The following is a 23,991-nucleotide window of genomic DNA, read 5'->3' on the forward strand; positions in this document are numbered from 1 at the left end:
TTGGTCATGCCGGTTTTTATAGGAGGTTCATTAAGGACTTTTCTAAAATCTCTAGGCCTCTTACTAATTTATTGCAAAAAGATATTCCTTTTGTCTTTGATGATGATTGTGTAGAAGCATTTGAAACACTTAATAAAGCTTTGATCACTGCACCTATTGTTCAGCCACCTGATTGGAATTTACCTTTTGAAATTATGTGCGATGCTAGTGATTATGCTGTAGGTGCTGTTCTAGGGTAAAGAGTCGATAAGAAATTGAATGTTATCCAGTATGCTAGTAAGACTCTTGATACTGCCTAGAGAAATTATGCTACTACTGAAAAAGAGTTCTTAGCAGTTGTGTTTGCATGTGATAAGTTTAGACCTTATATTGTTGATTCCAAAGTTACTATTCACACTGATCATGCTGCTATTAAATATCTTATTAAAAGAAAGATGCTAAGCCTAGACTCATTAGATGGGTTCTCTTGCTCCAAGAATTTGACTTGCATATTATTGATAGAAAGGGAGCTGAGAACCCCGTTGCAGATAACTTGTCTAGGTTAGAGAATGTTCTTGATGACCCATTGCCTATTAATGATAGCTTTCCTGATGAACAATTAGCGGTCGTTAATGCTTCTCGTACTGCTCCTTGGTATGTTGATTATGCTAATTACATTGTTGCTAAATTTATACCGCCTAGTTTCACATACCAGCAAAAGAAAAAGTTCTTTTATGATTTAAGACATTACTTCTGGGATGATCCACACCTTTATAAAGGAGTAGATGGTGTTATTAGACGTTGTGTGCCTGAGCATGAACAGGAACAGATTCTACGCAAGTGTCACTCTGAATCCTTTGGAGGACACCACGCTGGAGATAGAACTGCACACAAGGTACTACAATCTGGTTTTTATTGGCCTACTCTCTTCAAAGATGCTCGTAAGTTTGTCTTATCTTGTGATGAATGTCAAAGAATAGGTAACATTAGTAGACGTCAAGAAATGCCTATGAATTATTCTCTTGTTATTGAACCGTTTGATGTTTGGGGCTTTGATTATATGGGACCTTTTCCTGCCTCTAATGGTTATACACATATTTTAGTTGTTGTGATTATGTTACTAAGTGGGTAGAAGCTATTCCAACTAGTAGTGCTGATCATAACACCTCTATTAAAATGCTTAAAGAAGTTATTTTTCCGAGGTTTGGAGTCCCTAGATATCTTATGACTGATGGTGGTTCACATTTTATTCATGGTGCTTTTCGTAAGATGCTTGCTAAGTATGATGTCAATCATAGAATAGCATCTCCTTATCATCCGCAGTCTAGTGGTCAAGTAGAGTTGAGCAATAGAGAGCTCAAATTAATTTTGCAAAAGACTGTGAATAGATCTAGAAAGAACTGCTCCAAAAAACTTGATGATGCATTATGGGCCTATAGAACTACATACAAAAATCCTATGGGTATGTCTCCATATAAGATGGTTTATGGAAAAGCGTGTCATTTACCTCTTGAACTTGAACATAAAGCATATTGCGCTATTAAGGAGCTCAATTATGACTTCAAACTTGCCGGTGAGAAGAGGTTATTTGATATTAGCTCACTTGATGAATGGAGGACTCAAGCGTATGAGAATGCCAAGCTATTCAAAGAAAAAGTTAAACGCTGGCATGATAAGAGGATACAAAAGCGTGAGTTTAACGTAGGAGACTATGTATTATTATTCAACTCTCGTTTAAGATTTTTTGCAGGAAAACTCCTCTCAAAATGGGAAGGTCCTTACGTTATCGAGGAGGTCTATCGTTCTGGTGCCATAAAAATCAACAACTTCGAAGGCACGAGTCCGAGGGTGGTAAACGGTCAAAGAATTAAACATTATATTTCAGGTAATCCTATCAATGTTGAAACTAGTATTATTGAAATCGTAACTCCTGAGGAATACATAAGGGACACTTTCCAGAACGTTCCAGACTCCAAAAACGAATAGGTATGTGGTGCGGTAAGTAAACTGACTCCAAAACAACTCCAATGGCAATTTTTATCAGTTTTGGAATATTTGAGAATTTTAGGAAGAAAGAAGTAGTCCGAAAGGGACACAAGGCCCCCACGAGAGTGGAGGGCCCCCCCCTATAGGGCGCCCCCCCCTATAGGGCGCGCCCCCTGTCTCATGGGCACCTCGTGTGCCTCCTGGACTCCGTTTTCTTGCACGTTACGTATTTTGGTCGGTAAAAATTCATTATATATACCCTCGAAGGTTCTAACCACCGTATCACGCAAATATCCTCTGTTTTCGTTTCGAGTTGTTCCTGTTGCAGATTTGGAGCAAGATGTCGTCCCAAGATTCGGAGGAGAGAGCTACATGGCTGATTATATCGCAAACCCAAAAGCATATGGGGATGTGGAACAATATGGCTGGACCACGGAGGAAGAAGAAGACTATGATCCAAAGGAGAAGGAGGAGACAAGCTCCAATGAAGAGGACGATCCACTACCTCAACCTGGCGATATGCATGTGGAGTTCAAGAAGTCAAGCCTCCCTAAGGTCCAATCTATCCCACCACGTTTTTTGCAGGATAGCAAGGCGGCGTTATGCAAAAAGATAATGAAACTTGAGCTCGAGAATGAGGATCTGAGTGAGGAAAATTTTAGCCTCAGACGCAAGCTAGAGAAGAAAAATGTAGCAACTCCACCATCACCACTTCCGAAGAAGGAGAAATAATCACATGGGTATGGGCACTCCCCTTGGCAACTGCCAAGCTTGGGGGAGGTGCCCCGGTATCGTACTCCTATCTTTTCCGCTTTATCTAGTTCGATCCTTTTAGTAGTATCTTGATCTAGTAGTTTGAAGTTTTGATATCAAGTAGTTTGAGTTTTGCATTGTGATCTCTTTTTGTAATCGTGTCTGTGAGCTATCTATAATAAAGATTAGTGTTGAGTCAAGGGATTTGCTATGTTGCTATGATCTTGAGGAAAGTAGAAAGAATAAAAGAGTTCATATTGATCTTATGGATAGTGATGACTTCACACATAGAAAGTATGAGCATAAAAATTGTTGAGAGTTGATAAACTTAGCCTTGGTCATCGTTGCAATTAATAGGAAGTGATGAGGAAAGAGGGGTTTACATATAAATATATTATCTTGGACACCTTTTATAATTGGGAGCACTCATTAAGTATGACATGCTAAAAGAGTTGACGTTGGACAAGGAAGACAACATAATGGTTTATGTTTTCCGACATCTCAGTTAAAGTATATTGCCATTGGCATTCCAAACATGTTGAGCTTGCCTTTCCCCCTCATGCTAGCCAAATTCCTTGCACCAAGTAGAGATACTATTTGTGCTTCCAAATATCCTTAAACCCAGTTTTGCCATGAGAGTCCACCATACCTACCAATGGATTGAGTAAGATCCTTCAAGTAAGTTGTCATGTTGCAAGCAATAAAAATTGCTATCTAAATATGTATGAATTATTAGTGCAGAGAAAATAAGCTTTGTACGAACTTGTTGTGGAAGTAATAAAAGCGACGGACTGCATAATAAAGGTCCACATACAAGGGGCAATATAAAGTGACGTTCTTTTGCATTAAGATTTTGTGCATCAACCCTAAACACACATGACAACCTCTGCTTCCCTCTGCGAAGGGCCTGTCTTTTACTTTATGTTTTTACTTTATGCTTGAGTCAAGGTGATCCTCACCTTTCCCTTTTTCATTTTATCCTTTGGCAAGCTCCTCTTGTTTGAAAGATCATGATATATATATCCAATTGGATGTAAGTTAGCATGGGCTATTATTGTTGACATCACCTAAAGGTGAATACATTGGGAGGCAACGCAATAAGCCCCTATCTTTCTCAGTGTACGGCTGAAACTCAATAACCACAAGTATTGCGTGAGTGTTAGCAATTATAGAAGACTACAAGATAGTTGAGTATGTGAACTTGCTGAAAATCTCTATTGTTGACTCTTTTTGATGTTATGATAAATTGCAATTGCTTCAATGACTGAGATTATAGTTTGTTAGTTCCCAATGAAGTTTTTTGAACCATACTTGACATTGTGAATTGTTTGTTACTTGAGCATAAGAAATCATATGATAAAATCTATATATGTTGTTGTTATAAGAATGATCATGATGCCCTCATGTCCGTATTTTATTTTTATCGACACCTCTATCTCTAAACATGTGGACATATTTTTCAATTTCGGCTTCCGCTTGAGGACAAGCGAGGTCTAAGCTTGGGGGAGTTGATACATCCATTTTGCATCATGCTTTTATATCAATATTTATTGCATTATGGGCTATTATTACACATTATATCTCAATACTTATGGCTATTCTCTCTTATTTTACAAGGTTTACCATGAAGAGGGGGAATGCCGGCAGCTGAAATTCTGGCTGGAAAAGGAGCAAACATTGGAAACCTATTCTGCACAACTCCAAAAGTCCTGAAACTCCACGAAACATCCTTTTGGATTTAATAAGAATTTTTGAGCGAAAGAAATAGACCAGGGGTCCCACACCCTGTCCAGGAGAGAGGAGGGCGCGCCCGCCCCCTATAGGGCGCGCCCCTATCTCCTGGGCCCCCTGGTGGGCCTCCGGTGTCCATCTTCTGCTATATCAGAGATTTTACCCTGGAAAAAATTGTGGGCAAGCTTACGGGACGAAACTCCGCCGCCACGAGGCAGAACCTTGGCGGAATCAATCTAGGGCTCCGGAGCTGTTCTGCCGGGGACACTTCCCTCCGGGAGGGGGAACTCATCACCAACGTCATCACCAACGATCCTCTCATCGGGAGGGGGTCAATCTCCATCAACATCTTCACCAGCACCATCTCCTCTCAAAACCCTAGTTCATCTCTTGTATCCAATCTTGTATCAAAACCACAAATTGGTACCTGTGGGTTGCTAGTAGTGTTGATTACTCCTTGTAGTTGATGCTAATTGGTTTACTTGGTGGAAGATCATATGTTCAGATCCTTTATGCATATTATTACTCCTATGATTATGAACATGAATATGCTTTGTGAGTAGTTACGTTTGTTCCTGAGGACATGGGTGAAGTCTTGCTATTAGTAGTCATGTGAATTTGGTATTCGTTCGATATTTTGATGAGATGCATGTTGTCTTTTCCTCTAGTGGTGTTATGTGAAGGTCGACTACATGACACTTCACCATTATTTGGGCCTAGAGGAAGGCACGGGGAAGTAATAAGTAGATGATGGGTTGCTAGAGTGACAGAAGCTTAAACCCTAGTTTATGCGTTGCTTCGTTAGAGAGTGATATGGATCCATATGTTTAATGTTGTGGTTAGGTTTACCTTAATACTCTTTTGTAGTCGCGGACGCTTGCAATAGGGGTTAATCATAAGTGGGATACTTGTCCAAGTTAGGGCAGTACCCAAGTACCGGTCCACCCACATATCAAATTATCAAAGTACCGAACGCGAATCATATGAACGTGATGAAAACTAGCTTGACGATAATTCCCAATGTGTCCTCGGGAGCTCCTTTCTCATTATTAGAAATTGTCCAGGCTTATCCTTTGCTACATAAAGGATTGGGCCACCTTGCTGCATTTTATTTACTTTATTTACTTTTTACTCGTTACCATTTATCTTATCACAAAACTATTTATCACCTACAATTTCAGTGCTTGCAGAGAAAACCTTACCGAAAACCGCTTATTATTTCCTTCTGCTCCTCGTTGGGTTGGACACTCTTACTTATCGAAAGGACTACGATTGATCCCCTACACTTGTGGGTCATCACATACCAGATGCATCATAGCAACATCATTAGCCTGACCCTCATAGACTCCTCGAGACTGGCAGCCAGCTGAATGAACCATTCCTCACCAGAAGGAAGGGTCAAATAAATCTCAGGGAGGTCCCGAACTACTGCCATAGCGTGCCAAAGTCGCCGAGCATTAATACAAAAACAGAATGCATGGAATGTGTCCTCATCAACGCAGCCACAGACGGGACAAGTTGCAACCACTTCCAAGTTTCTTTCCTGTTTGTTGCACCAGTGAGTAAACAATTAGTGGCCAAACGCCAAGCAAAGTTCGGAACTTTGGGCGGGGCAGGGGCTAGACTAGACCGCATTCCACCCATCGCGTGAACCAGACCGAGAGCTAGTCGAAGCAATCAGCGTGTTCTGCTGTTCATCTGCAGCAAGCCGGTATGCACTTTTTACAATAAACATGCCTGACTTTTTCAGAGCCCAAGCAATGAAATCTTCTCCCAGTGTAGGTGACAGACGGATTTTTGTTATCTCGCAGATATCAATTGGGAGAAAGAATTGGTGCAGTTTCGTGAGATTCCATGCACCATTATGATCCAAAAGTTTAGAAACCCACTTGAATCTGCAACGCCCTTTCTGAGAAATAAGCCTGCCAGTAGGTTCACGAACTAACCATCGATCTCGCCAAATGCGCACATTTTGTCCATTAGCAATTCTCCATACGAGTCTTTTTTTAACAACTCCAACCCATAACTAACAGCTTGCCACGTAGAAGACCTTTTTTTTAACTATTCCAGTCTACAAAAATGTCTTATATTTTGAACGGGAGAACAACTAATGAGCGAGTACTCCTTCGGGAGCCCCCGCAAGGGTCACTTTGGGTGGGCTGAGAGCGCGTCAATTGACGCGCTCTCATCCGCCACCACGTGTCATGCACTGCGCGTTCCCTCTAGATTTTATTTTTTCTTTTATTTCTCTCTACGCGTTTTCGGCTTTTAGATGACTTTTTTCAGAGTTTTTTTCTTTAGCTTTTTGGATTTCCTCTAGTCTTTTTTAGATTTTCGACAAAGAAAATTTTGCGTGAAAAAATGTGTTTTTTTCTTTTCGCGTGAGGTACGGATTTACTTTTCATGAAGGCACAGATTTGCTTCCACTAGAGGCACATCCGTACCGCTCGCAAAAGGAAAAACAATCGTGTTTTTTTTTCACAAGAGGCACGGATTTACTTTTTATGGATGCACAAATTTGCTTCTGCGAGATGCACAGCCACAGCTCTCGGAAAGGAAAAATATACGTTATTTTCCCTTCCGCGAGAGGCACGGATTTACTTCTCGTGGAGGCATGAATCTGCTTCCGCGACGTGCCTCTCGTAAAAAAACATGTTTTTGAAGGAAATATACCCTAGAGGCAATAATAAAGTTATTATTTATTTCCTCATATCATGATAAATGTTTATTATTCATGCTAGAATTGTATTAACCGGAAACATAATACATGTGTGAATACATAGACAAACATAGTGTCACTAGTATGCCTCTACTTGACTACCTCGTTGATCAAAGATGGTTGTGTTTCCTAACCATAGACATGAGTTGTCATTTGATTAACGGGATCACGTTATTAGGAGAATGATGTGATTGACTTGACCCATTCTGTTAGCTTAGCACTTGATCGTTTAGTATGTTGCTATTGCTTTCTTCATGACTTATACATGTTCCTATGACTCTGAGATTATGCAACTCCCGTTTACCGGAGGAACACTTTGTGTGTTACCAAATGTCACAACGTAACTGGGTGATTATAAAGGAGCTCTACAGGTGTCTCCGAAGGTACATGTTGAGTTGGCGTATTTCGATATTAGGATTTGTCACTCCGATTGCCGGAGAGGTATCTCTGGGCCCTCTCGGTAATGCACATCACTATAAGCCTTGCAAGCAATGTGACTAATGAGTTAGTTGCGGGATGATGCATTACATAACGAATAAAGAGACTTGCCGGTAACGAGATTGAACTAGGTATTGAGATACCAATGATCGAATCTCGGGCAAGTAACATACCGATGACAAAGGGAACAACGTATGTAGTTATGCGGTTTGACCGATAAAGATCTTCGTAGAATATGTGGGAACCAATATGAGCATCCAGGTTTTTCTATTGGTTATTGACCGGAAACGAGTCTCGGTCATGTCTACATAGTTCTCGAACCAGTAGGGTCCGCACGCTTAAAGTTTGGTGACGATCGGTATTATGAGTTTTTGTGTTTTGATGTACCGAAAGTGGTTCGGAGTCCCGGATATGATCACGGACATGATGAGGAGTCTTGAATGGTCGAGACGTAAAGATCGATATATTGGATGACTATGTTCGGACACCGGAATGGTTTCAGAAGGTTTCGGGCATATACCGGAGTACCGGGGGGGTTACCGGAACCCCCCGGGGGGTTTATTGGGCCTCATGGGCCCTATTGGAGAAGAGGAGGGGCGGCCAGGGCAGGCCGCACGCCCCTCCCCCTCTAGTCCGAATTGGACAAGGAGGGGAGGGGCAACGCCCCCCTTTCCTTCCTCTCTCTCCTTCCCTTCCTTTCCCCCTCCTACTCCAACTAGGAAAAGAGGGACTCCTACTCCCGGTGGGAGTAGGACTCCTCCCTGGCGCGCCCTCCTCCTGGCCGACCGCCCCCTCCCCCTGCTCCTTTATATACGGGGGTAGGGGGACACCTCTTGACACAACAATTGATCTCTTGATCTCTTAGCCATGTGCGGTGCCCCCCTCCACCATATTCCACCTCGGTAATATCGTAGCGGTGCTTAGGCGAAGCCCTACGTCGGTAGCATCATCAACACCGTCATCACGCCGTCTTGCTGACGGAACTCTCTCGCAAAGCTCTGCTGGATCGTAGTTTGCGGGACATCATCGAGCTGAACGTGTGTTGAACTCGGAGGTGCCGTACGTTCGGTACTTGATCAGTCGGATCGTGAAGACGTACGACTACATCAACCGCGTTGTGCTAACTCTTCCGCTTTCGGTCTATGAGGGTACGTGGACGACACTCTTCCCTCTCGTTGCCATGCATCACCATGATCTTGCGTGTGCGTAGGAATTTTTTTGAAATTACTACGTTCCCCAACAGTTTTTCCTTCCGAGAGAGGCACATATTTAGTTATCGTGGAGGCAGGCATGGATTTATTGGCACGAATTTGCTTTCGCGAGAGAATGAATTTACTTGTCGTGGAGGCATGGATTTGCTTCTGCCCTTCGGTAAGGGAAAAATGCTGGGTTTTTTGTCCGACTTTTTCATAAAAAGTTCATCGAAACCTATCAACATGAGATCTAGTTTTGAATATCTCGATGTGAGGAATCCAATAATGAAAACGGTTCGAGATTGGATGCACGGTTTAAATGGTAAAACATTTTGAATAAACAAATATGCGATTAAAGAGAAAACTCCCAGTCTATGGTAAGTGGCGCACTGCATGCGCCAGTGCGCCATTTGTCGCAACCTGAGAAGGTGGGTGTGATCTTTGCAAAAAAAGGTAGTCCTTAATTAGTGATTTCGTTGATATGGAGGGGGTAATTCACAAGTGTTAGGCTATTGGCACGTGTGGTTCTTGCCACAATGGGTTTTTGACTAATGAGTCAGTGAGAGCTCCTAAATGGCACGAAGGCTATATCTCGTTTATAATGATTACTAGTAGAATGCCCGTGCGTTGCCACGGGCTGTTGAAATATTTTGCTGAAGTTATATAAAGATAATGCATGTTAAATTTCACAGGTAGAGATAATATGACACGGTCACAATTGCATAATAATTGAAGTCCACTTCACTTGTAATTTAAACCAATAACAAAATGGCAAATTGACAATGTATACATCTAAAATGATGACCCAACTAAAAATATGTTATAAATTATTAAGATCTACTTGACGCGCTTAAGAAATTCCCGCACAATATCATAAAAGTGCTCTTTAACTTCATTCACATGATGTTTGAGCAAGTATAATAAAAACTACTTCCTCAATTCATATCTATCATGCAAAAGAAATATATGTAGTTAACACGAATACTTCACGTGGAAGGTCTAAAAATGTCTGTAATGGACAATACTCACTGCGCAAACCAGCTTCACTAGTTTTTTACCGTTCCGCGAGAGCATAAAATGAAAAACAAAATAGCTAGACAAATCCCTGCAATTTCAATGTCATTGTGTTGTAAAAAACTTCGAAACCTTTCGTCCCCTTCCAACGACATCGTCTCAGAACCCTTGTCGATGTATTCTTTTTCAACGTCGCTAGAATACATCTTTATCTCTCCCATGTCCTGAAAAAATAATCATATAAAAATACACCTTTTGGATAACATAATCGGAATGCGCCCCCAAAGGGGAGGAGCATCGCTGAATCTAACTTTCTTCTTTTAGAACAAAAGAATGAAGAGGAATTCATTTCATTTCATATATATAAAGAAGAATTAGTGGTATGCACCTCTTCTCGTTGTGTCTCAATTCAACCCGTCATCGTTACGTCAGTGCTGATGTGCATGATATTTCTAAAACATCATTGAAAGCCATCACTTTTTATCTCTGATGAACAAAAGTGGAACATATAAAAATACAAAGAATATTTTATACTGCATTAAATAAATATATATAATATCTTAGAACAAAAGTCAGACTAACACATTTTTCATTTGCAATAAAAAACTGGATACTGCTGATTTCATATAAATATATGAACATACACTCCCTCCGTAAAGTTTTTATAAGAGCGTTTAGAATCCACGTACATTTCTCGTCACATATACATATATTTCGGAACAAAGGTAATAGAAACTTCGTCCGTTTTCAATTTTGCCCCTCATTGGCTCACTCGCTTCACTCACTCGTTCCCCACTCTCTGGTCCAAATCCCTAGCTCGCCTCGCTCCGCTGCTCGCGTCGCCGCCGCTCGCCTCTCTCTTGCTCGCTCGCCGCCGCCATCTCGCCCGCGTCGACGTCGATGCTCGCCTCCACCCCACACGCGTCGCCGCCGCCGCCTTCCTGTGACGTCTTCGCCGCTCCCTCTCACCCGCGTCGCCTACACCAGCGAAGTCGCCACAAGATTGTTTTTGTTACCAAAGCGGAGGCGAGGAGCAGCTGGAGAGTTGTACCCATGGCTGGATCTGAAGTGTCTGGACGTCCCCGCGATGATGATGAGTGGGAGGAGCAAGAGCACATCTGAAGATGGTGAGGAGTGGAGGCGGCGGTTCTGAATTTGAAGATGGTGCTGTGAGGAGTAGCGGGAGGAGCAGTCGCCGACGGCCTGGCTGCATGGGGTACGCCCTCCCCTTCATCTCCTACGGCATCGTGGACATCCTGCTCGACGACGTACATCTGCTCGAGGACATCATGCTCGATGATGCTCCTCTTCGCCAGCATCTCTAGCGCGTGGTGAGCTTCCCCTGTCCCCTCCCTTCACTCATGGTTGCCCGTGCGTTTTGGTTCAGATTTGGTTCAGATTAGGAATAGGGTACAATTTATTTGTATGCGTATGGGTACAGATTAGGAGTAGGAGATGTAGTTGTGGGAACAGTTTTTAGTAAAATTTCAGTAAACATAGTGAGCGTGTTTTACTCCAGTAATCTTGCTTGAAGTAAATTTCAGTAACTTTAGTAATCTTGCTTAAAGTACTCTGAAAATATGAAAATATACTCAGAAAATGTATTGCTTGTACTGCTGATCTTGCAGATAGGAGGAGAGTTCTTGTACTCACAGCAGCTGTTGATCTGCAACAACTCTAGGAGTGGGATTGACATTGTCATTGTGGTTTCAGTAGAAATGACCTTCTTTTCAGGTGTGAAACCAATAAATGAGACGACTAAGGTAAGCATCCATGTCGTCTGCTCAGGTGCGAAACCAATAAATGAGGGTTTAGTCTCAAGGGACGCAAGGAGAGTAAGGATGGGAGTGTTACCTTCACTTCTGATCGTGTACTCCGGCGTGCTAGATGAGGTCGAGGCACCGTGTGCTTCCACTACGGTAGGTTGTCCAGTTGAGCTCATTTCCGGTATGGAGATGGACCTGACAGTTGGGGTCATCACCCTACCTGCAAACCTTTCATTACGCCGATCGCGTAGAGCATTCCTCTCACCACGCGGTACCTGCGTACATGTTTTTTGCTTGCCAATTTTCTGTTGATGCTTGTTTGCCGCCATACCTCCATTGCAAGCTCGCTCTCTCCTCCCACGCGCTGCTCTGGACTCATGACTCTGCTCGTCCACTCCATTATCCGCTATTGTTACCGGATCACTGGCTTGCTGGTCGACATTTTGTAGGTGCACATTGATTTCGATGAGGTTGCCATGTACAGCACCATCACCGAAGGTTCTGCTTAGGTATGCACCTACAACATCATCGAATCATTATTTATATATCATGAATGATTACATGATGAAAGATGATGGTTGATAGGATATGTACCATAGGTTTCGGTGTTGCGAATGTATGTGGGGGCCACATTGACCGTAGGAGCATGATCTATTTGTTCACTGTCGAATTGTTGCGTGAGGGCTGAAAGTGCGAGAGTTGGACAATGTGTGTGAGGGCTGGCCCACCCGTACACGACGGAATCAGTGGCGCAGGTGTTCTTCGCCGAGATTGTTCGTCTCCATGGCGTTCCGCGGTCCATGGTCTCTGACCGCGACCCCGTCTTCACCTCGGCTTTTTGGCGGGAGCTCATGCGCCTCACCGGGACAAAGCTGCACATGACGTCAGCGTTTCATCCACAGTCGGATGGCCAAACGGAGGCTGCTAACAAGATCATTGTGATGTACCTACCTTGTCTCACCGGGGATCGTCCCAGGCAGTGGCTCCGGTGGCTTCCCTGGGCCGAGTACATCTACAACACCGCCTACCAGACAGCGACCCAAGAAACTCCGTTCAAGCTTGTGTATGGCCGTGACCCTCCCACTATTCGCTCTTACGAGCCGGGCGACACGCGGGTAGCCGCAGTGGCCAGGAGCATAGCGGAGCGCGACGAGCTACTCGGGGACGTCCGCTATCGTCTACAACAGGCACAGGCGGTCTACAAGTCCTACTATGACAGACGCCATCGGGACATTCGGCATGACGTGGGCGATTGGGTCTGGCTTCGCCTTCGCCAGCGCACCGCGTCCTCTCTCAACTTGCCAACCAGGGGCAAGCTCAAGCCACGCTTCTATGGGCCGTACCGCATTTCAGAGGTCGTCAACGACGTGGTTTACCGCCTTGAGCTTCCGGCACGCTCGCGCCTCCATGACGTGTTCCACGTGGGCCTCCTCAAGAAGTTCTTCGGCACGCCTCCAACTGCACCGCCGGGTTTGCCTCCGATCCACAACAGGGCGGCTGTTCCAGAACCGGAGCGCGTGACTCGTGCGCGCCTAGCACGCGGCGTTTGCCAGCTACTCGTCCACTGGAAGGGTGAAGCAGCATCATCAGCTACATGGGAGGATCTTGACAGTTTCGTCGAGCGCTACCCCGCTTTTCAGCTCGAGGACGAGCTGCTCGTCGAGGGGGGAGAGATGTCATGTGGGGCACTTCCTACAGGCGTGGGCCACGCGACCAGGAGCAACAGCCGCCTGTCGCAATAGGCGAGGCGTAGTCCGGGCAGGAGTCCTGGTCCTTATACATTAGTTCCTAGAATAAAAGAGTAGTTTGCTAGGCATAGGTTTCTAGTTTGTTAGCAGCCCATGGGGCCTTTATATATCGTATAATCAGCACCCTTTGAGGGCAAGCAATAAAGTTATTATCTCCTACCTCTCCCTCTACTCCTATCCTCTCCTTCCGCACCATTGAGCAGCCAGGCAAAAACCCTAGCGCTCCTATCCATCGAGACTACGAACTACGTAGTCGAGGCCCTGCTGTCTTGGGCACCGAGGCCCTTGACAATGGCGTGGAACATTATGCGACCTCTCTTCCCAACTGTCACGTTGCATGCTACCTAGTTATTTTGTCAGATTACCGAGAGCTGGCAAGGAATCTACATTATATAGGAATGATATTGGAGGGTTGTCTGCATCATGTTAACATAAATATATATTGGACCGAAATAAGGCAAAGTTGTAGCCTTGTAGGCACATGGTCTTAACCTTTCGGCAACATAATACTTACCCGAAATCAGATGGGAAGGTTGATGAACATATGTCCTTTCACAATGGCCTGTTCAAGAAACATCCAGTCCGAGTGAGTAATATGGGCTCCTACAGGTCATACGCTTGATCCTTTAGAATCGGTTCTGCCCAAGTCTGTTAGGTATGATTTATCACATAAAAAGCATAAAAGCAATATCAGTATATATGCACAGCCTTAATACCTGGACTACTTGGGTAATTCTTGTGAACATCGTCGACTCCAGGTATAACCCCTTCGTTAGAGTCGTCACCATTTGGCCCCTCCATCAGGCCTGCAACATCTCCTGTGATGGTGTTTGACATGTATAACAAAATATGTAGCTGAACATATATATGGAGGTAGATATATACCTGGAGTATCATATGTGCTATCACCATCGGTCTCAAGTATCATCCGTTCGGAGGGAGTAATATGGACTCCTAGAAGTCAAGATGTTGATACATTAGAATCAGTTGTGCCCAAGTCTGTTAGGTATGATTTTTCAACTAAAAAGGATAAAAATAAACCTTATGCCTGGACTACATGGGTAAATTTTGTCAACATCATCGGCTACGGGTATAATCCCTTCGTTAGAGTCGTCAACACTTGTCCCCTCCATCGGGACTGCAACACATATATAGTTGAACATATATATGTTTGACTTGTGTAGCACAATTTATAGGTGAACATATACCTGGAGGTACATGTGATGAAGTCGTCTGTTCCGTTGGCTTGCTGTGTGGAGTCCCCATATGTAACTACTAAAAAAAGACATGTCCAACAGACTCGGGTATATAGCAAAAACTTGTAAACTGACTCTGCAAGCAGATCACGTGAAATACCAACAGTACTAAACGCCCGTTCCCATTGTACAGAAATCCAGTCCATACGGGCAGATTGTTACAGATTTATGAGTTTTGCTATATATATGAAAATAGAAAGACATGTCCAACGGACTTTGCTACTTTCCATTTTTTTTTGTAAACTGACTCTGCTGGATACATGTTAAGAATTCAAGATGCTAAGATGTCCTGTTCATCTGACTGCAGTAGATGAAGGCCGTCGAAGATCACAAGCGCAACTTGCTATTGTACAGGTTTAGAATTTAGAAAGGTGGCCTATTTTTTCATGTGAACTTACCTATTCTTTGCTATTCAGAATAATTATTTATCTTCCCATTGCTGTGTTAGTTGATTCATATGCGGTTGTGCTATTCTGACAAGGATATCCATCAAGGTTGTTTGGAGGGACATAATGAAACGTCACAAGTTCTACTTTGCTGATTCTTTCAGAGAATTGTTTCATTACTAATGCGCTGTCGCGGACATGTATTAATCCCAAATTCCAAATCACTCTGGAATCCAGTCAAAATCCAGTCAAAATCACTCTGGAATCCTTCTCCGTAATTGATTCGCAAACTACTCTCAAGGGCTGCTCTGAAACTCAAATATCGTGGGCACATGAAGTTGTGGTGTAATTTTTACAGAAACAAGTGATCCAGGCAGCAAGGTATTGATTGATGCAACTATGTTGTAATGTTTCAGTGACTGTTAATATTTTTTTTAGGAAGGATAACCAATTCAGATGGTACCCAAGGAGTTCTGGATGGGAGATTGTTTATTTCTATGTCGTGCAATTCAACATTTCAGTACTAAAAGTATTTTTCATGTTATCTAGATTGGAGGTACATCCTTTGTAAACTAATATGAGGCCTTTTAGGTCACGGAAGTAGTGACCTAAAAGGTCTTGTATTAGTTACAGAGGGGTTTGATTTGTGAGGTCCCGCGGGCAGCTACCGGCAGCGGAGGTGGAAAAAGAAGTCTGGCATGGCTTGATTTAGTTTGAACACGAGTCCATCAGGATCGCCCTGACCGTACACGTAGACATAACAAACAAACAAAACATGTGTGTTCATACCTGGGGTTGAAACCGTACAGCGTCGCCGGTCGCACGTTCCGTGGCGGCGCGTGACCCAGAAACTGCCAGCGGCGGCGGCACTGTCAAGTCGTTCCGCGGCGGCGGTGCTGTGGAGTGCGCAGATCGCACGACGGCTGTGCAGATCTGATCGGCAGTGGGGTATGGGGATTGGCGACGGGGTATGGGGCATGGGGATCGGCGTCAGGGCGATCCTGATGGGCGGCAGGGCGCTGTTTCTTTGGCTACCTACATGGGTGGGGTTTGGTGGGCGGGGTTCGGTGGGTGGCGTGGGGTGGGGGTAATTTGATGGAAAAAACCAGACGAAAAAAACCGGTTGAAAAAAAAACCAGACGAAAGTGGGGGGACTATTCAACCAACTCGTCCATTAAGAGTAGAGATACGTCCTGGCTAGGTGGATCGCTCACTGTAGCTTCGTTGGTTTGTTTGGTTTTTTTGTCACTGATATGTGTTCGCTCGTTTGTCGGTGGTTTGTTGGTGTGTCCTTTCAATTATTTTTATTTTTATTTCTTTTGTGTCATTTTTATTTTTTTACTACTTCCTTAGTTTCCTTTATTTCGTTGTTGTATTTTGGTCTTTCTTTTCTTTCGTTATTCTTTGGTTACTCTTTCGTTTAACATTTTTACACATTATTGATAAAATTATTTTCAATAAATGATCAAAGAATTTCATACATATTTTATATTTTTTTCTATATATTTTTCGAATACATGAGAAGCATATTTTTATATAAATTTAACAGTTTTCAAATTCTTGATAACATTTTTTCAAATATTATGTTTGCAATACATTTACTTAGGATATTTGAAATTATTTATGAAATTAAGCAACAAAAAAGGAAAAGATGTGAAAACAAAAACAAAATGGGCTCGAGGTTGAAAATTGCAAAAAAAGGCGTTTCTTGGATTCAAACTCAGGTCGATGACTTCTTCTCTAAGTTTATCTAAGCACTAGAGCCAAGGGATATACATGACAGAAACAGCGACAACTTTATAAGAACAGCATGGCTGCGCTATTTATTTGCATAATACCGTCTGTTATATCACTTTGATTTTTGAATTATTCTGAAAAATGTCGTGAATTTGCAAACACTCGTCATTTTTGAAGAAAAGTTCACAAACTAAAAAACGTTCATCGATTTTGAAAAAAGTTCGTGAAAAAATTTCATCCATTTTGAAAAAAGACCATCGAATTTGAAGAAAAATTCATCAAATTTGGAAAAACTTTATAGAATTCGAAAAAAAGTTCGCTGGATTTTAAAAAAGTTCATTAAAGTTGAATAAGAGTTCATCAAATTTATAAAAGTTCATCAAATTTGAAAACAGTTCATAGAATTTGAAAAAAGTTCATCGAATCTGAAGCAAAAGTTCATCTATTTTGTGAGATGTAGAAAAAAGTTCATCGAATTTGTAAAGAAGTTCATCGGATATTAAAGAAGTTCATTGAATTTGAAAATAGTTTATCGAATTTGAAAAAAGTTCATCAAAGTTGAAATAAAGTTCATCGAATTTGAAAAAAGTTCATCGTATTTGAAAAAAATTCATAAAATTTTGTTCAAATTTGAGAAAAAGTTCATCTATTTTAAATTAAATCACGAATTTTCCGAAAAGTTTGTAGAACCAGGAGGAAGAAAAAAAATACGAAAAAGGGGGAAAAGAAAAAGGAAACGAAGACTACCAAGAAGAAACGAGAGGAATAGAGCAAAGTTGTCACGTGGTGCTGATTGGCGTAGTGGTTAGTGCGTAGTACTGTTAACCAGTACTTCTGCGCTCTTTTTGCGTTTTGAAAAAAGAAACACAAATAGGCAGATGGGCCGGCCCAGCGCGGAGGTGGGTGTGCGCCCGTTTGCGAGAACACTTGTAACGGGCGCTTAAGGCGTCGAATAGGAACCAGCCTAAATGGCACCTTTGCGCCGAGTGCTCCTCCTCAGCGCCCGAAGTGCTGGAGAGCCAAACCAGCACCCATGCGCCTCGCGGTTGTGGGCCAGCCCGTCCAAAAACAACGCGGTTGCTGGCCAGAGCGCAACACCCCGTACTTGGTTCGCTCGGTCAACATTGCCCCGCCGAAGGATGATTAGTTAACCGGTAAACCATTGACTTTTGGGAAAAAAAAATCAGAAATTCGAAAAAGACCACGAGTTCAAAAAAGTACATGATTTAAAATTTTCAAAAAATACAGGACTTCAAAAAATTATGGATTTGAAAAAAAATCATCGATGCTGAAAAAAAGTTCATGGATATAGAAAAAGTTCTAAAAAAAGTTCACATATTTGATTAAAGTTCTTGGATTTTGGAAGAAAAAGGTTCACAGATTTGGAAAAAGTTCATCATTTTGAAAAAAAAGTTCTTGAATTTGGGGAAAAAGTTGGCGAATTCAATAAACTTCATGAATTAAAAAAAATCATAAATTCGAATTAAGTATTCAAATTTGAAAAGCTTGTGTATTTATTAAAATGGAAAAGGAAAGTACAAGGGGAGAGAAAAGAAAAAGGAAAAAAAATAAAAAGGAAAAGAAAAAATGTCTGGGACTAGGAGGGGTGTGCGCCAGGCGTGAATGAAGGTATAACTAGTGCAGCAGGAGCCGAATAGGGTTTGAGTTTGGCGCCAGCTGAGATAATTGGTGCTCATGCGCGGGAATATATGAGTCGGCCCACCTGAGTAGTATTTTTTAAATCGGCTAACTGATGGACCTGCAACCATGAGCAATGACCGGTCTACTAGCAACCGTTGACTATGAAGAACTAGCCGTTGACTTTTCCTAATAAAGAAAAACTTGATTTTCTTTTTTAGAAAAAAAGGTCAACACAATTGAATAAAGTTCATGAAACTTGGGGAAAAATCATGCCTTCGAGAAGTGCGTAAGCTAATTTTTTTTTGTGAAAATGAAAAAAGACCATAAATTTTAAAAAAACAATCATAATTTTAGAAACAACTCACTAATTTGAGAAAAATTCATGTATTCAATAAAAGTTCAGAAAAAATTGGACAAAGAAATACCGAATTTGAATTGTTTTTTCTGAATTTGATATTAACTAAAATTTAAAAAGAAATAACAAAATAAGTAAATAAATAATTAATTAAAAATAAAATGAAAAAGAAAAAGAAACGACAAGATAAAAATGAAAAGAAAATGGGAAAACGGCAAAACCCGTGCCGAGGGGGAAACAACGCAGAAGAACCTTTAGAACAATCAAGGAAAGGTTAACAAACTAATGAAAACCAAGATGTACATGAGCTAACCCATTTACGCACACAATGCGTGGGGAGGTGCGCCAGTTTGCATATTGCACTATAACCAACGCTTAAGACACCAAATAGGAGTTAGATGAGTTAGCGGTTTGGGAGAATAACCAACACTTACGAAGATAGATCGAGTCTTGGTCTCGGTGGACTGGGAGCTGGAATGTCCAGATTGTCTCCTGCAGGCCCTTTCCACGGGCGTATCTGACCATGCCCCGTTGCATCTTACCACGAGAGCCATGTTCTGGCCTAAGAAAAGATTTCGTTTTGACTCCATCTGGATAAAACTTGAAGGTTTTGAGCAAACAGCAAGGGAGGCGTGGGTGTGTGACCCTGCGATCGTGGATCCTTTTAAGAGGTTGGACATGTTACTTAGGAACACAGGTGCCGCGTTGCAAGCCTGGGGCCAGAGGAAACTGGGCAACATCAAGCTGCAAATGGCAGTCGCAACTCTGGTCATCTTTCGACTAGATCAAGCCATGGACACAAGAGTTCTCACAGAGTTGGAAAGCTGGCTGAGAAGGACCCTAAAACATGCGCTGCTGGGATTAGCTTCCTTGGAGAGGACAATCGAGCGCCAGAGGTCCAGATACAGATGGTTGCATGAGGGGGACGCCAACACTAAAATTTTCCAAGCTATTGCTAATGGCAGAAGAGCGAAAAACTTCATTCCAAAAGTTAAACAGGGAAGCGAGATTGCAACCGAGCAAGAACAGAAAGAGCAAATTTTTACGGAGGCCTTTCAAAACCTGCTAGGTACTGCGCGAGCAAGACAACTCACACTTGATCTAGGTTACTTGGGCATGGAGGAACTCGACCCGGCGGAGCTGGAAGTGCCATTCTCAGAACAGGAAGTGTGGCAAGTCATCAAAGAGATGCACCCGGATCGTGCACCTGGACCGGACGGATTCACGACAACCTTCCATCAGCATTCCTGGCAGATCATCAAATATGACATCATGGCTGCACTATCCAAGCTCGCTGTGGGTGATCACCGCGGATTCACCAAGCTAAATAGAGCGCTCATTGTGCTAATTCCTAAGAAGTCAGACGTCATCGAAGTAGGAGATTACATGCCAATAAGTTTGCCACACAGCTTTTCCAAGTTGTTTGCGAAGTTGCTGGCCAATAGAGTGCGAAGGCGCATGCCCGATCTGGTCAGTGCTAACCAATCGGCTTTTATCAGAGGGAGGAATCTGCATGACAACTATCTGCTTGTGAGGCAAGTGGCAAGGAAAATTCATGCTAGGAAGAATCCAGGAGTGTTCCTGAAGCTCGATATCACGCGTGCTTTTGATTCGCTATTGTGGCCGTTCTTGTTCGAAGTGCTCAGAGCGAAGGGATTTCGAACCACTTGCCTGAACTGGATCGCAACCCTGCTGCAGACTGCGAGCACAAAGGTGTTGGTGAATGGGTCACCTGGGAGCAGGATATGGCCTGCCAAAGGGCTTCGGCAAGGTGATCCGGTTTCACCTCTGCTGTTCGTCATTGCCATGGAGGCACTCACTGCAATCATTATGAAAGCACTGTAAGTAGGAGTCCTAAGCAACTACACCGGGATATCGGCCATGCAACGATTATCAGTCTACGTCGACGATGTGACATTCTTTGTAAGGCCATCGACGCAAGATTTGGAGTTTGTAAGGTGTGCCTTGGAAATCTTTGGAGAAGCTTCCGGATTGAGAGTAAATTACAGCAAATCCTCCGCCATTCTCATCACAAATGATGCCGATGATAGAGCACGCGTGCAGAGCCTCCTCCAATGCCCCATTGGCGAGTTCCCCAGTCGCTACCTAGGACTCCAGTTGGCTATCAAAAATCTGACTAAAGCTCAATGGCAACCTCTTCTTGATCAAGTTCGGCACTTTATTCCTGCATGGCAGAGAGGGCTCATGCAGCGGCCAGGTCGGCTCATTCTGGTCAAATCCGTCATCGCAACAAGGCCAGTGCACCAACTGCTCGTGATGAAGCCGCCAATTTGGGTGCTCGAGGATATGGATAGCTGGATGCGCGCTTTCTTCTGGGCGGGCAAAGATCGGGCTCATGGAGGTCAGTGCCTTGTAGCGTGGAATGCAATATGTAAACCTCTGACACTTGGAGGGCTTGGAGTGAAGAACTTGGGGTTGCAAGCCATCGCCCTGAGGGTGCGTTGGGAGTGGCTGCGGTGCACAGATGATCGGAGACCGTGGCAGGGACTTCAGTTCTTGGTGGATGAGGACGCGAGGATGGTGTTTGATAGCTTGGTCAAGATCGAAGTAGAAAGGGGGACAAGGTTCTATTTTGGAGAGATAGATAGATCCATGGTTTTGCAGTACAAGACATTGCCCCTACACTGGCTAGTGTGGTTGACACCAAAACGAGGAACGCAAGAACGGTAGAGCAGGCCATGACTGGAGAAAGATGGATACATGATGTGCCACCGCAATACTCCATGGGTGCCCTGCTGCAAACTGTGCATCTTAGGCATGCTATTTCCATGTGCAAAGAGACGAGCTGGTAAATGATAAGTTCATTTGGCCTCATGAAATTAGGAGAATACGCTGCAAAATCCACCTATAAGCAAATATGCCAAGGGGGATCCGTGCCTCGATGGCAGAGGCGATTTGGAGGAGTTGGGCGCCTCTGAAATGTAAGATCTTTGCTTGGTTGGCCGGACAGCATCGGTTGTGGACCTCTGACAGACGTGCGCGACACGGCTTACATGATGAGACGTCCGAGTGCTTTCTTTGTTCGCAGGAGGAGGATAACGTTGAGCACATCTTGGTGCAATGCGTATATGCGAGGGAAGTTTGGCATACCTGCTTCGACACACTACGTTTAAACAATCATGCATCGGAAGCCCAAGATACCTGGGAGGCTTGGTGGAGCACTACAAGAACAGATTACCAGGGGAAGGACAGGAGGGGGTTCGATTCTCTCGTCATTGGAGTGGCTTGGTCCTTATGGAAGCAGAGGAATGCCAAAGTGTTCAACCGGCCAGAGCAATGCAAAGGACCAAGGGAACTAGTTAGCTGGATCTTAGAGGACATTTTCGATTGGAGGCAAGCGGGTGTAGGAGTAGGAGGACTAGATAGATTTGTGAGACATTGATCTATGTGTAATGGTTGGTGTAGGAGCTCCGGAGGTTGATGTTCGCATCGACCAACGGATTCTTGTAAATATCTTGCTCTCTTCTATAAAAACTAGAACATGATAGCGCACGTTGCCGCGCCCGTTCATCTTAAGAATGAAATAACATAAAAATTTGAAAATAAAAATCTTGACATTATACATATTTGCTCCATCTAAATTAGAGTACATTGGATGAAAGGCCATAGCAAATAATGGCATCACCCGTTAGTACAAAGGATAATTCATAAGATAAGGAGGTGTTGCTATATGTTCTCATCGAAGCAAATTAAAATTAATGACAACACACCGTCCCCATGTTTAGCCTACTGCCATTGAAGATTTAAGTGCACAACCATCGTTGTTCAAGTTAATGGTAACAACTAAATTAACAATGGAGAAATCCAAGCAAAAATATATTTTTTGTTAAACATAGCCAAATGTACAAATATTTTCTAAAAAAAAAGAAAAAAGAACCGTCATTAATCCTCATCGAATGGCAAAAAAAGATTGAATGCCTAGCTAACCTAAACCTGGCACATCCCACGAACAAATGAACATCTGGATTGGATCCCATGCATGGTACAATCCTCGCAACAATTCATAACGAAATAGATGTTGCAGCCAGAGCATGCAACGGTGGACACCTGGATTGAATCCCATGTCTTCTTCAACCCCTCATCACCTCCTAAGCAGCTGCGTTAGACGGATGGGCGGGGGTGGCGTGGCAACGATTGGATCAAGCGCTCCTCCTCTTTCTTCGTCCTCTCGTGTCGTTGGTATTTTTTTTTTCTCTTTTTGAGATAACCGTGTCGTTTTTTTGAGTAACCAACCGTGTCGTTGGTGGTGCCGCACCTCCACCTTCCCCACATCGCCTGCCACCGCCCACGAGAGAAACTGGGGGCCCGTTGACGGTTCCTCAGCCCGTTTAACGTGAGGACGTCCAAGTCGGTCAACGGAGCAGCAGCCCATATACGTGGCCAGTTATGACGCTCGGGGCTGGCGAGATAAAAAAGGCTCATCGTGCACTGTGGGATAATTGAGTGATCTGGTACGTTAGTATGCAAAATCCAACGGCTGATGAAGTCAAAACGCTGTGGAGGGACGTAGCTCGCCCCGTTTTAGTGTTTCTCAATATGGTACGCCATTGGCGTACTCTCGAAAAAAAGTTAGCGGTTTGGTCGCTTATAGCAACCGTTAACTATAACGCTCGCCCATTGCATTCCTCTCTTGGACCAGCCCATTAGCAGTTTTCTTGTGCATCTTCTATTTCTAAATAGCTAGTACAATCCATTACCAGTTCTAACTACAACTCACTACCTATTTGTTCTAATCATGCAAACATGACACATAAGCAAATCGCAAGCCATAAATTAATTTTTTGCACTATTCTATGCATGCAAAAGTGATGTCACAACATTAATTCATGCATATTATTCAAAGATAATTTTTTGCATTAGAGTTCATCCTTCGCATTTTGTTATAAATGACATTCTTTTAACTACAAATTATTTTCTCTTTTTATATGCTTCATTTTTTAAAGTTTACATTTGACTTCCATCTGTTTTAGAAGTTTTGTGGCAATTATTTAGACATTTCTTAGCAAGGTTTCTGCAGCAACACGGGGCATCACCTAGTTCTCGGAAACGGGTCGCTCGTAGCGAGTGGGTCTCCCTCGTTGACAAAAATTAGTATGTATCGTTCCTTGCGATACATATCATGGCGATCGCCCAAGGCATCCATATCTCGGCCGACCCGTTAGAGTTGAGCGAGCGATGCGGGAGCGGCTTTCGTCAGCCGATTTTAGGAAACTTTTGCAGCCTTTCACCTGGTTTTGGGAAGATTACAGAAGGTTCATTCTTTCTGTT

General features: G+C 43.2%; 1 long non-coding RNA gene across 1 annotated transcript; it reads right to left on the reverse strand.

Annotated features, from left to right (window-relative positions):
- Positions 1-9,903: 9,903 nt before the first annotated feature.
- On the reverse strand, positions 9,904-14,650 carry LOC119328295. Its single transcript, XR_005158912.1, has 7 exons — positions 14,536-14,650; positions 14,369-14,465; positions 14,213-14,281; positions 14,044-14,133; positions 13,842-13,930; positions 10,202-10,299; positions 9,904-10,037 (listed from the first exon to the last, which is right to left on the reverse strand). It is a non-coding gene; the product is annotated as an uncharacterized LOC119328295 (long non-coding RNA).
- Positions 14,651-23,991: the final 9,341 nt, after the last annotated feature.

Source organism: Triticum dicoccoides, chromosome 1B (assembly GCF_002162155.2).
Source record: "Triticum dicoccoides isolate Atlit2015 ecotype Zavitan chromosome 1B, WEW_v2.0, whole genome shotgun sequence".
Taxonomy (NCBI): domain Eukaryota; kingdom Viridiplantae; phylum Streptophyta; class Magnoliopsida; order Poales; family Poaceae; genus Triticum; species Triticum dicoccoides.